Here is a 15,933-nt window from a genome sequence, read left to right on the forward strand (position 1 = left end):
GGAGAAGATATGACATGCGAGATAAGATTGATCATATTATTTTGTCAGAGATAGATGATAGATACGACATGCGAGATAGATATGACATGCGGACTAAGCTTGGCGCTACCGTAAAGATAAAAGATGACTTGGAACGCTAAACAAAGACCAAGGCTAAAGCCTAAGATAAAGACAGCACAAACTGATTTACAGATGGTCAATTGAATAGCACAATTACAGAATTAACATGGGTAACAACTCGGCCAGATGGGCTTTCATTAGTACATGATCTAACTGTAGTGTGCATATGGCTGTGACTCAGAGAGAACAACACAATCTATACAGCCATGTTCCTACCTCATCAATCAAAACATTATGCAGTTCAAGCAAACTGACAGCACAAAAATATGTTATTTGAAGTGTACCTTGCCTTTCTCAATGCCCTCCCGAGCTAAAGACACAAGCGCCTGGAAATATCGGTCAGGGTCCCCACTGTCTTCAAATTCCTGAAAGATAATCAATTATTAACTAGAATATCACCAAAAGGTAACCTTGCACTCATGCAGTTGAGCCGATTAATTAACCACTTTACATCTAGTAGGATGCACACCGACCGTACAATAGAGGCGTCCTTCATAACATGAGCGGTAGCCAATCTTAGTAAACATTAAAACAAACAACTAATGTGCATTCGCATTGCTCAAATAGACACTCAGGGAAGGAAAAACGATCCAACCATCAGTTTCTGCGATAGCGAGGGCCTCCTTTGATTCATGAAGTGATCCCCCTGTGACCTACCACGAAAGGGAATGGCCCAAAAATTTTTTTAAAAAAAAAAATGAACTTTTTTTTTATTTGCGAACACAAGTAAATACAGTACACGAAAGAAGAAGCATCACAATGATTCGATCGACTCCGGCGCTCCACGCACGAGCTAACACGGTGGGGATATCAGCGGCGTGGCACTGCCGGCCATTGTAGATCCCTTTAAACATGCTGTCTGCAGGAGAACCGAAAGCTTGAGTGCGAAAGCAACAAAAAGGTGTGGTGATTTTTACCACATTGAGGAAGGTATTGAACCTGTGAAGTTGACGGCTATGTCTGCTTTGCGTCTCGATCGATTCCGACGACAGGAAAGGGGAGACGTTAGTAAAAATTGAGTAAAAAAGATTGATCGATCCTCTGGAACCGAAAGAAGAGTTTGGGAAGCGGACTTGCCGATCATCCTGACGGAGGAAGACATCGACGCCGTGGCGAATTGCAAGGAATCGAAGAGTAGAAGTCGGCGAGATGGATTCCGTCGAGTTTAAGCTTCTGCGGTTTGAAGTTGGGCGAAACTGTAGGATTTTCCATCGAATTTTTAAATTAATTTAATTATGTAAAATATTTGAAAAGGTTTAGGTTAGGTTAGTCGAGTCATTCAAATGGATCAAACGAGTTAAGCTAGATGAGTAGTAAGATAGGTAAGCGAATTGATCTAGCCTAATGAGTCTGGAGCTATCTGGTTGGGCAAGTTCATCAAACAATTTAGGCTAGTGAATTGATCTGGTTTAACAAGATGAGTTATCCGATTGTGGAACACGTCGTGCTGATAGCAATTCGATAATTAATCAGATCATAAACACTATTAAAATATCTATCTAATTAATTTCTTCATTAGTTAATAATTATCTCTTGAAATTATCTAAAAATATATAAATATTATAAAAATACTAATACATAGCTACTACACAATTTATCTCTCTTTAAGTTAATTAAAAATAATAATCGCACTAATTATGTTTTATATCGCTTTCATACAAAAATAATCCGAAATTTAAAAGGTTATTTTTTATTCGAAAGTTTATCCCAAAAAATAATTTAAAATTATTTTTATATAAAACTGATGATTATCGATTCATTTGTTGAATTTTCAAAATAAAAAAGATAAGACACGAAGAATATTTCAGCAAAAATATCAAAAAAAAAAAAAAGAAATAACTTTTAAAAAAATTTAATATGTGATTTTTTTTCAATTCATGTAAGGAAATTAGATGTGAATTTTTTCAAATCAACCGACTGAATTTTTAAATAAATTGGACTAATTAAATATAATTTAATTAACTAAAATTTTAAAACTAAATTAATTAAATTTAATTTTTATTTATTTAATTATATTTTTTAATAAAAAAATAATTAAATAAATATTCTTATTATTTAGTTTAATAGAGTTACGAATTTTAAAATTGAAAAAATTAAACATAATTTTTTAAAAAAAAAACAGAAACCGAATTAATCTGTTAATTAAATTTTATAAAAATTTTACTCCATAATTGATCAGATCTCTTCAAATATCTATTTAATAAATATCTCTTTAAATTAATTAATTAAAAAATAATAATCACAGGAATTATGCTATATATCACTTTCATAAAAAATAATCCGAAAATTAAAAAGATATTTTTTATTTGAAAGTTTATTCAAATTTGTTTATTTAAAATTATTATTGATTTAAAATGCTTATATCAGTATATCAATAAAAGTCTGGGCAAAAAATACTAAAATTACAGTGATCAGGTTAAGTAATTCATTTTAGTTAAACACTAAATGAATATATTTACTTAACTTGACTAACCAATTGAACATTGTTATATAGTTAGTTAATAATTAATGATTAAACATTTAAAATTTTTAAATGAACTATTTTTTTAATATATTAGGTTAAGGGGGAGGATATTTGAAAATGATTTTTAAAATAATTTATTTCCTTTCCTAATACATATTTCAAAAATCACTTTCAAAATTACTTTTAAAAATATTTTTCAAATACTTGATTTGCAAAAAGTCTTTTTTAAATATGTGTTTTTCTACTTGAAAAATCTATCTTTGAAAATACTTCCAAAATTATTTTACTTAGATAAATTCCTCGCAAACTTTTTAAAGAGAAGTTTCAACAATTGAAATTTCAAAAGTACTTTTTAAACAAATTATATTTTTAATAAATATTTTAAAATCTTCTTTTTCTACAATTTTTTTTTATAAAGTGGTGTGTTTTGCAAAGCCAAAATATTGAAAACCTTTTGAAAAATCAAAAAAAAAAAACTGTCAAAATATTTTGAAAATTATTTTTCAAATACTTTGAAAAGTTTAAGAATTATATTAACTCCTCCTTCCCACAAAACTTGTAAATTATTTATAAGTTCTATACTTACTAGAGTTTTGACACAATTTTTAATTTACTGTTTATATGCATTATTTTTTTATAAATGTCAAGGGGAGAATAAGAGTTAAGTAAGAAAAAGGAAGGATTAAGTGAGAAAAAGATAAAAATCATAACCCTAAAATGATCAAAAGAATAAAATAAAATTTTAAATTACTTAATTTTAAGAAATTTAAATTATTTAATTTTAAGTTCTCTTGAATTATATCATTACTATTTCATTCTTGCATATATTTTAGTAACTCTAACCGAGGTTGTTATTTCATCAAAAAGGAGAAGATTGTTAATGCAATTTGCATTAACGATCTAATTCAAGTTTTGACGAATAATAAGTGAGTTAAGTTAGGTGTTATCGTGATCTAATCTTGTTACTGAGTGTGCAGGGTTGACTAACTTGATGGGTCAAGAGGACTTGACATCAAGTAGGAAGTCTAGTCGAAATGTGTGATTCTCGAGTGGCGAAATCCAGTTGTGGGATTCTGGCAGGAGGAAGTCTGGACGTGTCATTCCGACAGGAGATTGGGATGTTTGATTCCCGACAGGAGGAAGTCCAGATGTATGATTCAGGCAAGAAAATTTGGTGGGTCAGATCTGTTAGGACCAAAAGTAGCTAGAGGGGGGGGGGGTGAATAGCTCGTCGCGTTCGCTCGGTGTTCGGCGTTGCTTGGCGTTGCTTGGCTTTGCTTGTTTCTTCAAGAATATGCAGCGGAAAATACAGAAACAAATGCAACAACGCTAACACGGTTGGTTTACTTGGTATCCACCTCACAAGAGGTGACTAATCCAAGGATCCACACCAACGCACACACCCTCCACTATGAATAACACTCCTTTATGGTAACTACCAAAGGCGGAGAAGCCCTACAACACTCTCAATACAAGAAGAAGAAAGGGAAATACAAGTTAAGCAAAAGCTTACAAGATGTGCCGTAAAAACCCTAACCCTAACTTCTTCCTCTTGCAATAGATCCGCCTCTTGACTTGGAAAGCCTCCAAGAACCTTCAAGAACTGGCGACCACGTGCTTGTAGAGAGCTGTGGAGGAGCTGGAATGAATCTGAGAAGAGCTCGTAAAGAGATGCCGAAGACCACGCTCGCCTGCGGCTTTAAACCCGACGCAACGGTCGGATCCCGATCGATTCGAATGTTCCGAATCGATCGGGGAGGCTTTGGATCGATCCACGGATCGATCCAGAGCGCCTCTGTGCTCAGGAAACGCGCCTGGATCGATCCACGGATCGATCCAGCGCTTATCGCGCGAAGCAGCATCGTCCCGATCGATCGGCTGATCGATCGGGACCTCTGGATCGATCCACGGATCGATCCAGAAGCTTTCTGTTCGCTGGGAAGAATCTAGATCGATCCACTGATCGATCCACAGCCTGGATCGATCCACGGATCGATCCAGCACTTGGTTTTTGCCCAAAACCAAGTCCCAAACCTCCCTAACCAACATCCGGTCAACCTTGACCTGTTGGTACATCATGCCAGGACTCCCCACCAAGTGTCCGGTCAATCCCTTTGACCCACTTGGACTTTTACTCGTCGTGCCAAGTATCCGGTCACTCCATTGACCTACTTGGACTTCCACCAGATGTCTGGTCATCTTGACTTCCTTCCTTGCCAAGTATCCAGTCAATCCTTTGACCTACTTGGACTTCCCAGCACCAGATGTCCGATCATCCTTGATCCATCTGGATTTTCCCTTGCCTGGCTTCACTCACCAGGGCTTTCACCTAGCTTCACTCACTAGGATTTTCCATCTGCCTAGCTTCACTCACTAGGACTTTCACCTGGCTTCACTCACCAGGGTTTCCATCTGCCTAGCTTCACTCACTAGGACTTTCTTCTGCCTGGCTTCACTCACCAGGACTTTTCTTCTGCCTAACATCCCAGTTAGGACTTCCCAGTCAAGTATCCAGTCAACCTTGACCTACTTGACTCTTCTTCAATCAATATTTTATTGTCAAACATCTAAACCCAAACCAAGACTCAGCTTGGTTACCCAGGTCAACCTTGACCTGAGGGATATTGCACCAACAATCTCCCCCTTTTTGATGTTTGACAATACCACAATAACACTTACAATCCCATATGTAAGTTAGGCTAATCCCATAGCCTCCTTCTTCATGCCACTAGGTAATGAAAGCATAAATTAAGCTCTTCATTCTCCCCCTAAGAGGGCAAACTCCCTCTAGGTAATGAAAGCCTAACTTACTCCCTTTCATGAGTCCTTTCATTCTCCCCCTATGACCTTCCCATAGGTAATGAAGGACTAAGCTTAACCATACATTCTCCCCCTATTGGCACACATCAACCCATCGTTGGACACACATCAACCGATGCTCCAATTCTGGGCACACTTCAACAAATCCATTTGTTGAAGACTCTCCCCCTGAAGAGTTGCTCATCGTTGTTCACAACATCACTCGTTGTGATCAACACGATAATGAGGTCCCATACCCTTCATTTATCCTTAACTTCTCCCTCAATGTAGACAACTACCCAACCTTGAGCATTATCTACCACATGAGTGTCCACTTGAAATAATGAGGATATCCACTCCCCATTTCTCCCCATTTCAAGTTTAAATGCTCAACCTTGAGCAAGTTCACAACAGAAGGTTAACCACCTTCCAAGGTTCATGAAAAATAATTTTCATGTCTTTAAAGAGTCCCTCCCCCTAAAGACATGGTGGTAACTTCTGTCATTGCACCAACAATGACTTGGAATCCCTAAACCATTAGGAAACCCAAATGTGGAAGTTTTGAGGTTCAAATATTCAAAATTTGAAACAACCTCAACCTAAACTTCTACTTAGTCTTCGTTAACCAATCCATCCTTGTTTTCAACATGAAAACATCCTTTGTATGTATACAAATGTATTTAAAGGGTTTGGAATGGTTACCTAGACTCAAAGAGGTTCAAAGATGCTGAAATCAGGCCTTCCCAGCCAAAATCAGCAACTTGGATCGATTGGAGTTGGGTTCCAATCGATTGAACCTTTCTGAATCGATCCACGGATCGATTCAGACTCCTGATCGATCGGCTGATCGATCCAGCTTTCGTGAAATGCCGTTGAATCGATCCATGGATCGATTCAGAACTCAATCGATCCATGGATCGATCGAGACTTGATAGTTGCTGAAATTCTATTTCAGTCAACTTCAGAAACCCCTAGAAAATTCTACAAAAATCCAAAAATTATGAAATTTCGTGTAGACATTATTTAGGGCATACTTAATCATGGAAAAATAGTTTTCTATGAAAATACATCATATTTTCAAAGATTGACACAAACTTGAAAACTTACAAAAACTTTAGTGTTTTTCTTCAAGTTTGTGTCTAACTATTCAATGATGATTACTATCAAAAGATAGCCTTCACCAAGGTTTTCCAAAAACATTTTAAAAACATTTTCAAAACCAATATCCCATCATGTTCCTTGGGCATAATGCACATGACTTGTACATTAGCTTTCCCAATGATGGGAAAACACATAACTTTGTGTTTTGATGAACCTAAAACTCAAAAGAATGCACTAAATCAACATCTTGAGTTTGTTCATCATCCTAACATCTCACTTGTATCTAATGTGCACTAAAACACATATAAGTCACCTTATAGTCTTTGTGAGATGTAGATTTTGGTTTTGCCCTATTCTAGGGATCATGCATATCTATCTAGGCATTTTAGAAATGTTAGACATCCACCTAGGATGTCACTTGTCAATAAGTGTCGTTAAATGCCATTCGTCCTTAATTACAAGGAATTAAACTTAATGCATGATTATGTTATGGCATACATCAAAATAAAATAGCTTTCAAAAGAAGGATTTCTATAACTACACGATGTATGTATGGCATGACATGGTATTTTTGTATTTTTCATGATAAGTCATGAATGCAAAATCCAAATAAGATAAAATATGATGTCATGGCATATTATGAGCAAACAATCATGGCATGGTTTAGCATAAATAAAATATACCTAGATTACCTATCTAAGTATCATTAATCTTGGCTAATCCTAAAACTTAAACCCTAGATTGCCCTAAAGTGCTTCAAGAAAATGCCAAAGCCTAAGTTTGCATTTCTTATTCCCTTGATTAATTTATGCCAATTAAAATAAACATGTCCTCAAATGTTGGCATATTCCATTTTTCCTCAAGAGTAGCACTTTTAAATTTAAGGCCCGGATTGCCTTAAATTGCCTAAGAACATACCACAAACCCAACTTGATAGTTCTTATTAATTTTCCAATATGTGCCATTTAAGATAAAATCAATACTTCTTCAATTTGGCACATTTACTCTTTCAAGGAGTAATCATTAATTCCATTTCATTTTCAAAGGTTAACTAAAACCTTGAAAATGCTCCTTGAGTGTCAATTTCCTCAAAGTTGGGTTAACTACCCTTCTAATCGGAGTTGACACTCTCTAACTCATCTATGGGGTAGAGAAGATGCTCCTAGGAACCCAACACCTATTGGTGCTCCTTGGATGCTCTAGGTACTCACTAGGGATAACTTCCCTAGATACCTTCCTAGTGACCTTGTTGGGCCTCTTAGAAGCCTTGGTCACATTTTCTAGGTCAACTCTAGGGATAACCTCCCTTGTGACCTTGTTTGTGACTTTCTTAGACTTCTTAGAAGTCTTAGTCACATTTATTGCAAAAATACTCTTAGGGATGACTTCCCTAGTATTCTTGGCTTGACCACTAGACCTAGGGTTTGTTCCATAACTATATGGAACTCTATGGTAAGAGGGCACATCCTTCTTAGCCTTTGGTTTGTATCCCAAACCTCTATGGCCATTGGATGACTTTTGTACCCTAAACCTAGGTTATGCTCATTTTGCCCTAATAGGATATTTTCCATCCTTTTAGGGTCTTTTCCATTTTATCAAGTCTTGACCTCAAGACTTGATTTTCCATCACTAAGTCCTTAGTTTTTGGTTTTCCATTAAGTTCATGAGCATTTTTGTTTCTAGGCTTGTATCTTACATCCTTAGAGTTATCGCCTAGGTTTTTACCTACATTCCTAGCCTTAGGGATAGTAGTTTTGGCATGTAGGGCCACATGCTTTTCCTTAAAACCCTCATGCTTCCTATTCTTATGGTAAATCGCATTAAAATGATAAAAGTTAGAACCATCATGCTTTTTACCATAATGTAAAGGGGTAGGCTCAATAAATGTTACCTTCTTCTTTACCTTGGAGGCTCCCCCTTGCCTAGTGCCTCCTTGAGCCTTGACCACCTTCTTCCCCTTGGGGCATTGACTTCGGTAATGCCCCTTTTGATTGCAAGAGAAGCATATAATATGCTCCTTGCTCTTCTTTGTGTTGGGAATGATCTCCTTGGGCTTCGCCTTGCCCTTTTGTGCCACTTGGCCCTTCTTCTTGGCCAATTTAGGACACTTGCTCTTATAGTGCCCATGTTCCCTACACTCAAAACATATGATATGATTTTTATTATTAATTGAAATGTTTATACCTCTGCTTGCAGGGGTGGCATCTTTTTCTTTGGATCCGTAGGTAGAAGCTTCCTCTTGATCGGACCTTGATTCTCCTCCATTTGATTTTTCTTGACTTTTGGAGGTAGAAGCTTCTTCCTCCTCTTCTTCTCTTGACCCGGATGTAGAAGCTTCTTCTTCTTCTTGCTCCGGTGTCACCAAGGATTGCTCCCCCTCAATCTTAGAGGTGGAGGCTTCATCATCTTGAATGTGAAACAAGGAGTATGCTCCCTCCTCGTTCCCTTCGGTGCATTCCCTTGAGAATGAAGCTTCTTGGATTTCCTCTTCTTCGGAGGTTGAGTATCTCTCAACCTCGGAGTCCTCCTCTTGGTCTTGCTCCAAAGAATCACCCTCTCTGGATTCTTCATTATCTTGTACAGTGGAGGGGATCTCTTCATGAAGCTTAGCCAATTTGCTCCAAAGTTCCTTTGCATCTTCAAATTCTCCAATTTTGCAAAGAATGGTGCTTGGCAATAAATTGACCAAAAGCTTGGTCACTTTGTCATTTGCCTCGCACCTTTGGACTTGCTCCGGGCTCCATTTGCTTTTCTTTAGAACTTTGCCCTTTGAATTTCTTGGAGCCTTGAAACCTTCCATTAGAGCAAACCATTGCTCTATCTCCATCATCAAGAAATTTTCAATTCTTGATCTCCAAGAATCGAAGCTTGCCGATGTGTATGGTGGAGCCACCCTTGTGTCAAATCCAAGTCCATCTTGGAATTGCATCTTGAAGTTGAGCTTGATAAAATCTTAAACTTGAAGAATTTGCTCCAACTTCTTCACCCTCTAGCTTTTCTTGTTATGCTTGACCCTTCCGGCGATGATTCCGGTAAAGAGCGGCCTTTCTCTGATACCACTTGTTAGGACCAAAAGTAGCTAGAGGGGGGGGGGGGTGAATAGCTCGTCGCGTTCGCTCGGTGTTCGGCGTTGCTTGGCGTTGCTTGGCTTTGCTTGTTTCTTCAAGAATATGCAGCGGAAAATACAGAAACAAATGCAACAACGCTAACACGGTTGATTTACTTGGTATCCACCTCACAAGAGGTGACTAATCCAAGGATCCACACCAACGCACACACCCTCCACTATGAATAACACTCCTTTATGGTAACTACCAAAGGCGGAGAAGCCCTACAACACTCTCAATACAAGAAGAAGAAAGGGAAATACAAGTTAAGCAAAAGCTTACAAGATGTGCCGTAAAAACCCTAACCCTAACTTCTTCCTCTTGCAATAGATCCGCCTCTTGACTTGGAAAGCCTCCAAGAACCTTCAAGAACTGGCGACCACGTGCTTGTAGAGAGCTGTGGAGGAGCTGGAATGAATCTGAGAAGAGCTCGTAAAGAGATGCCGAAGACCACTCGCCTGCGGCTTTAAACCCGGCGCAGCGGTCAGATCCCGATCGATGAATGTTCCGAATCGATCGGGGGCTGGATCGATCCACGGATCGATCCAGCGCCTATGCTCAGAAGCGCGCTGGATCGATCCACGGATCGATCCGGCGCTTATCGCGCGACGATCGTCGAGCCGCGATCCGGGACCTGATCGATCCACGGATCGATCCGACTTTCTCTGGGAAGAATCTAGATCGATCCACCGATCGATCCACGGCGACTGGATCGATCCACGGATCGATCCGGCGCGATTTTGCCCAAACCAAGTTCCAAACCTCCCTAACCAACATCCGGTCAACCTTGACCTGTTGGTACATCATGCCTCGCATCTGGTCACTCCCTTGACCTGCCAGGACTCCCCACCAAGTGTCCGGTCAATCCCTTTGACCCACTTGGACTTTTACTCGTCGTGCCAAGTATCCGGTCACTCCATTGACCTACTTGGACTTCCACCAGATGTCTGGTCATCTTGACTTCCTTCCTTGCCAAGTATCCAGTCAATCCTTTGACCTACTTGGACTTCCCAGCACCAGATGTCCGATCATCCTTGATCCATCTGGATTTTCCCTTGCCTGGCTTCACTCACCAGGGCTTTCACCTAGCTTCACTCACTAGGATTTTCCATCTGCCTAGCTTCACTCACTAGGACTTTCACCTGGCTTCACTCACCAGGATTTCCATCTGCCTAGCTTCACTCACTAGGACTTTCACCTGGCTTCACTCACCAGGATTTCCATCTGCCTAACATCCCAGTTAGGACTTCCCAGTCAAGTATCCAGTCAACCTTGACCTACTTGACTCTTCTTCAATCAATATCTTATTGTCAAACATCTAAACCCAAACCAAGACTCAGCTTGGTTACCCAGGTCAACCTTGACCTGAGGGATATTGCACCAACAATCTCCCCCTTTTTGATGTTTGACAATACCACAATAACACTTACAATCCCATATGTAAGTTAGGCTAATCCCATAGCCTCCTTCTTCATGCCACTAGGTAATGAAAGCATAAATTAAGCTCTTCATTCTCCCCCTAAGAGGGCAAACTCCCTCTAGGTAATGAAAGCCTAACTTACTCCCTTTCATGAGTCCTTTCATTCTCCCCCTATGACCTTCCCATAGGTAATGAAGGACTAAGCTTAACCATACATTCTCCCCCTATTGGCACACATCAACCCATCGTTGGACACACATCAACCGATGCTCCAATTCTGGGCACACTTCAACAAATCCATTTGTTGAAGACTCTCCCCCTGAAGAGTTGCTCATCGTTGTTCACAACATCACTCGTTGTGATCAACACGATAATGAGGTCCCATACCCTTCATTTATCCTTAACTTCTCCCTCAATGTAGACAACTACCCAACCTTGAGCATTATCTACCACATGAGTGTCCACTTGAAATAATGAGGATATCCACTCCCCATTTCTCCCCATTTCAAGTTTAAATGCTCAACCTTGAGCAAGTTCACAGAAGGTTAACCACCTTCCAAGGTTCATGAAAAATAATTTTCATGTCTTTAAAGAGTCCCTCCCCCTAAAGACATGGTGGTAACTTCTGTCATTGCACCAACAATGACTTGGAATCCCTAAACCATTAGGAAACCCAAATGTGGAAGTTTTGAGGTTCAAATATTCAAAATTTGAAACAACCTCAACCTAAACTTCTACTTAGTCTTCGTTAACCAATCCATCCTTGTTTTCAACATGAAAACATCCTTTGTATGTATACAAATGTATTTAAAGGGTTTGGAATGGTTACCTAGACTCAAAGAGGTTCAAAGATGCTGAAATCAGGCCTTCCCCCAAAATCAGCATTGGATCGATTGAGTTGGGTTCCAATCGATTGAACCTTTCGAATCGATCCACGGATCGATTCAGACTCCTGATCGATCGGCTGATCGATCCAGCGAGCTTCTGCTCGCGAAATGCCGTTGAATCGATCCATGGATCGATTCAGAACTCAATCGATCCATGGATCGATCGAGTTGATAGTTGCTGAAATTCTATTTCAGTCAACTTGAAACCCTAGAAAATTCTACAAAAATCCAAAAATTATGAAATTTCGTGTAGACATTATTTAGGGCATACTTAATCATGGAAAAATAGTTTTCTATGAAAATACATCATATTTTCAAAGATTGACACAAACTTGAAAACTTACAAAAACTTTAGTGTTTTTCTTCAAGTTTGTGTCTAACTATTCAATGATGATTACTATCAAAAGATAGCCTTCACCAAGGTTTTCCAAAAACATTTTAAAAACATTTTCAAAACCAATATCCCATCATGTTCCTTGGGCATAATGCACATGACTTGTACATTAGCTTTCCCAATGATGGGAAAACACATAACTTTGTGTTTTGATGAACCTAAAACTCAAAAGAATGCACTAAATCAACATCTTGAGTTTGTTCATCATCCTAACATCTCACTTGTATCTAATGTGCACTAAAACACATATAAGTCACCTTATAGTCTTTGTGAGATGTAGATTTTGGTTTTGCCCTATTCTAGGGATCATGCATATCTATCTAGGCATTTTAGAAATGTTAGACATCCACCTAGGATGTCACTTGTCAATAAGTGTCGTTAAATGCCATTCGTCCTTAATTACAAGGAATTAAACTTAATGCATGATTATGTTATGGCATACATCAAAATAAAATAGCTTTCAAAAGAAGGATTTCTATAACTACACGATGTATGTATGGCATGACATGGTATTTTTGTATTTTTCATGATAAGTCATGAATGCAAAATCCAAATAAGATAAAATATGATGTCATGGCATATTATGAGCAAACAATCATGGCATGGTTTAGCATAAATAAAATATACCTAGATTACCTATCTAAGTATCATTAATCTTGGCTAATCCTAAAACTTAAACCCTAGATTGCCCTAAAGTGCTTCAAGAAAATGCCAAAGCCTAAGTTTGCATTTCTTATTCCCTTGATTAATTTATGCCAATTAAAATAAACATGTCCTCAAATGTTGGCATATTCCATTTTTCCTCAAGAGTAGCACTTTTAAATTTAAGGCCCGGATTGCCTTAAATTGCCTAAGAACATACCACAAACCCAACTTGATAGTTCTTATTAATTTTCCAATATGTGCCATTTAAGATAAAATCAATACTTCTTCAATTTGGCACATTTACTCTTTCAAGGAGTAATCATTAATTCCATTTCATTTTCAAAGGTTAACTAAAACCTTGAAAATGCTCCTTGAGTGTCAATTTCCTCAAAGTTGGGTTAACTACCCTTCTAATCGGAGTTGACACTCTCTAACTCATCTATGGGGTAGAGAAGATGCTCCTAGGAACCCAACACCTATTGGTGCTCCTTGGATGCTCTAGGTACTCACTAGGGATAACTTCCCTAGATACCTTCCTAGTGACCTTGTTGGGCCTCTTAGAAGCCTTGGTCACATTTTCTAGGTCAACTCTAGGAATAACCTCCCTTGTGACCTTGTTTGTGACTTTCTTAGACTTCTTAGAAGTCTTAGTCACATTTATTGCAAAAATACTCTTAGGGATGACTTCCCTAGTATTCTTGGCTTGACCACTAGACCTAGGGTTTGTTCCATAACTATATGGAACTCTATGGTAAGAGGGCACATCCTTCTTAGCCTTTGGTTTGTATCCCAAACCTCTATGGCCATTGGATGACTTTTGTACCCCTAAACCTAGGTTATGCTCATTTTGCCCTAATAGGATATTTTCCATCCTTTTTAGGGTCTTTTCCATTTTATCAAGTCTTGACCTCAAGACTTGATTTTCCATCACTAAGTCCTTAGTTTTGGTTTTCCATTAAGTTCATGAGCATTTTTGTTTCTAGGCTTGTATCTTACATCCTTAGAGTTATCGCCTAGGTTTTTACCTACATTCCTAGCCTTAGGGATAGTAGTTTTGGCATGTAGGGCCACATGCTTTTCCTTAAAACCCTCATGCTTCCTATTCTTATGGTAAATCGCATTAAAATGATAAAAGTTAGAACCATCATGCTTTTTACCATAATGTAAAGGGGTAGGCTCAATAAATGTTACCTTCTTCTTTACCTTGGAGGCTCCCCCTTGCCTAGTGCCTCCTTGAGCCTTGACCACCTTCTTCCCCTTGGGGCATTGACTTCGGTAATGCCCCTTTTGATTGCAAGAGAAGCATATAATATGCTCCTTGCTCTTCTTTGTGTTGGGAATGATCTCCTTGGGCTTCGCCTTGCCCTTTTGTGCCACTTGGCCCTTCTTCTTGGCCAATTTAGGACACTTGCTCTTATAGTGCCCATGTTCCCTACACTCAAAACATATGATATGATTTTTATTATTAATTGAAATGTTTATACCTCTGCTTGCAGGGGTGGCATCTTTTTCTTTGGATCCGTAGGTAGAAGCTTCCTCTTGATCGGACCTTGATTCTCCTCCATTTGATTTTTCTTGACTTTTGGAGGTAGAAGCTTCTTCCTCCTCTTCTTCTCTTGACCCGGATGTAGAAGCTTCTTCTTCTTCTTGCTCCGGTGTCACCAAGGATTGCTCCCCCTCAATCTTAGAGGTGGAGGCTTCATCATCTTGAATGTGAAACAAGGAGTATGCTCCCTCCTCGTTCCCTTCGGTGCATTCCCTTGAGAATGAAGCTTCTTGGATTTCCTCTTCTTCGGAGGTTGAGTATCTCTCAACCTCGGAGTCCTCCTCTTGGTCTTGCTCCAAAGAATCACCCTCTCTGGATTCTTCATTATCTTGTACAGTGGAGGGGATCTCTTCATGAAGCTTAGCCAATTTGCTCCAAAGTTCCTTTGCATCTTCAAATTCTCCAATTTTGCAAAGAATGGTGCTTGGCAATAAATTGACCAAAAGCTTGGTCACTTTGTCATTTGCCTCGCACCTTTGGACTTGCTCCGGGCTCCATTTGCTTTTCTTTAGAACTTTGCCCTTTGAATTTCTTGGAGCCTTGAAACCTTCCATTAGAGCAAACCATTGCTCTATCTCCATCATCAAGAAATTTTCAATTCTTGATCTCCAAGAATCGAAGCTTGCCGATGTGTATGGTGGAGCCACCCTTGTGTCAAATCCAAGTCCATCTTGGAATTGCATCTTGAAGTTGAGCTTGATAAAATCTTAAACTTGAAGAATTTGCTCCAACTTCTTCACCCTCTAGCTTTTCTTGTTATGCTTGACCCTTCCGGCGATGATTCCGGTAAAGAGCGGCCTTTCTCTGATACCACTTGTTAGGACCAAAAGTAGCTAGAGGGGGGGGGGGGTGAATAGCTCGTCGCGTTCGCTCGGTGTTCGGCGTTGCTTGGCGTTGCTTGGCTTTGCTTGTTTCTTCAAGAATATGCAGCGGAAAATACAGAAACAAATGCAACAACGCTAACACGGTTGATTTACTTGGTATCCACCTCACAAGAGGTGACTAATCCAAGGATCCACACCAACGCACACACCCTCCACTATGAATAACACTCCTTTATGGTAACTACCAAAGGCGGAGAAGCCCTACAACACTCTCAATACAAGAAGAAGAAAGGGAAATACAAGTTAAGCAAAAGCTTACAAGATGTGCCGTAAAAACCCTAACCCTAACTTCTTCCTCTTGCAATAGATCCGCCTCTTGACTTGGAAAGCCTCCAAGAACCTTCAAGAACTGGCGACCACGTGCTTGTAGAGAGCTGTGGAGGAGCTGGAATGAATCTGAGAAGAGCTCGTAAAGAGATGCCGAAGACCACGCTCGCCTGCGGCTTTAAACCCGACGCAACGATCCCGATCGATTTGAATGTTCCGAATCGATCGGGGCTGGATCGATCCACGGATCGATCCGGGAGCGATCCGCGAAAGCGCTGGATCGATCCACGGATCGATCC

At 39.3% G+C, this 15,933-nt stretch overlaps 1 long non-coding RNA gene across 2 annotated transcripts; it reads right to left on the minus strand.

The window, feature by feature from the left end:
* Positions 1-229: 229 nt before the first annotated feature.
* LOC121973694 lies at positions 230-1,327 on the minus strand. 2 transcript variants are annotated; one of them, XR_006109712.1, is made up of 5 exons: positions 1,194-1,327; positions 1,060-1,080; positions 716-766; positions 572-610; positions 230-485 (listed from the first exon to the last, which is right to left on the minus strand). It is a non-coding gene; the product is annotated as an uncharacterized LOC121973694 (long non-coding RNA). The 2 variants fall into 2 exon arrangements; XR_006109713.1 differs by having other exon boundaries at positions 1,060-1,199.
* Positions 1,328-15,933: the final 14,606 nt, after the last annotated feature.

Source organism: Zingiber officinale, chromosome 4A (assembly GCF_018446385.1).
Source record: "Zingiber officinale cultivar Zhangliang chromosome 4A, Zo_v1.1, whole genome shotgun sequence".
NCBI lineage: Eukaryota > Viridiplantae > Streptophyta > Magnoliopsida > Zingiberales > Zingiberaceae > Zingiber > Zingiber officinale.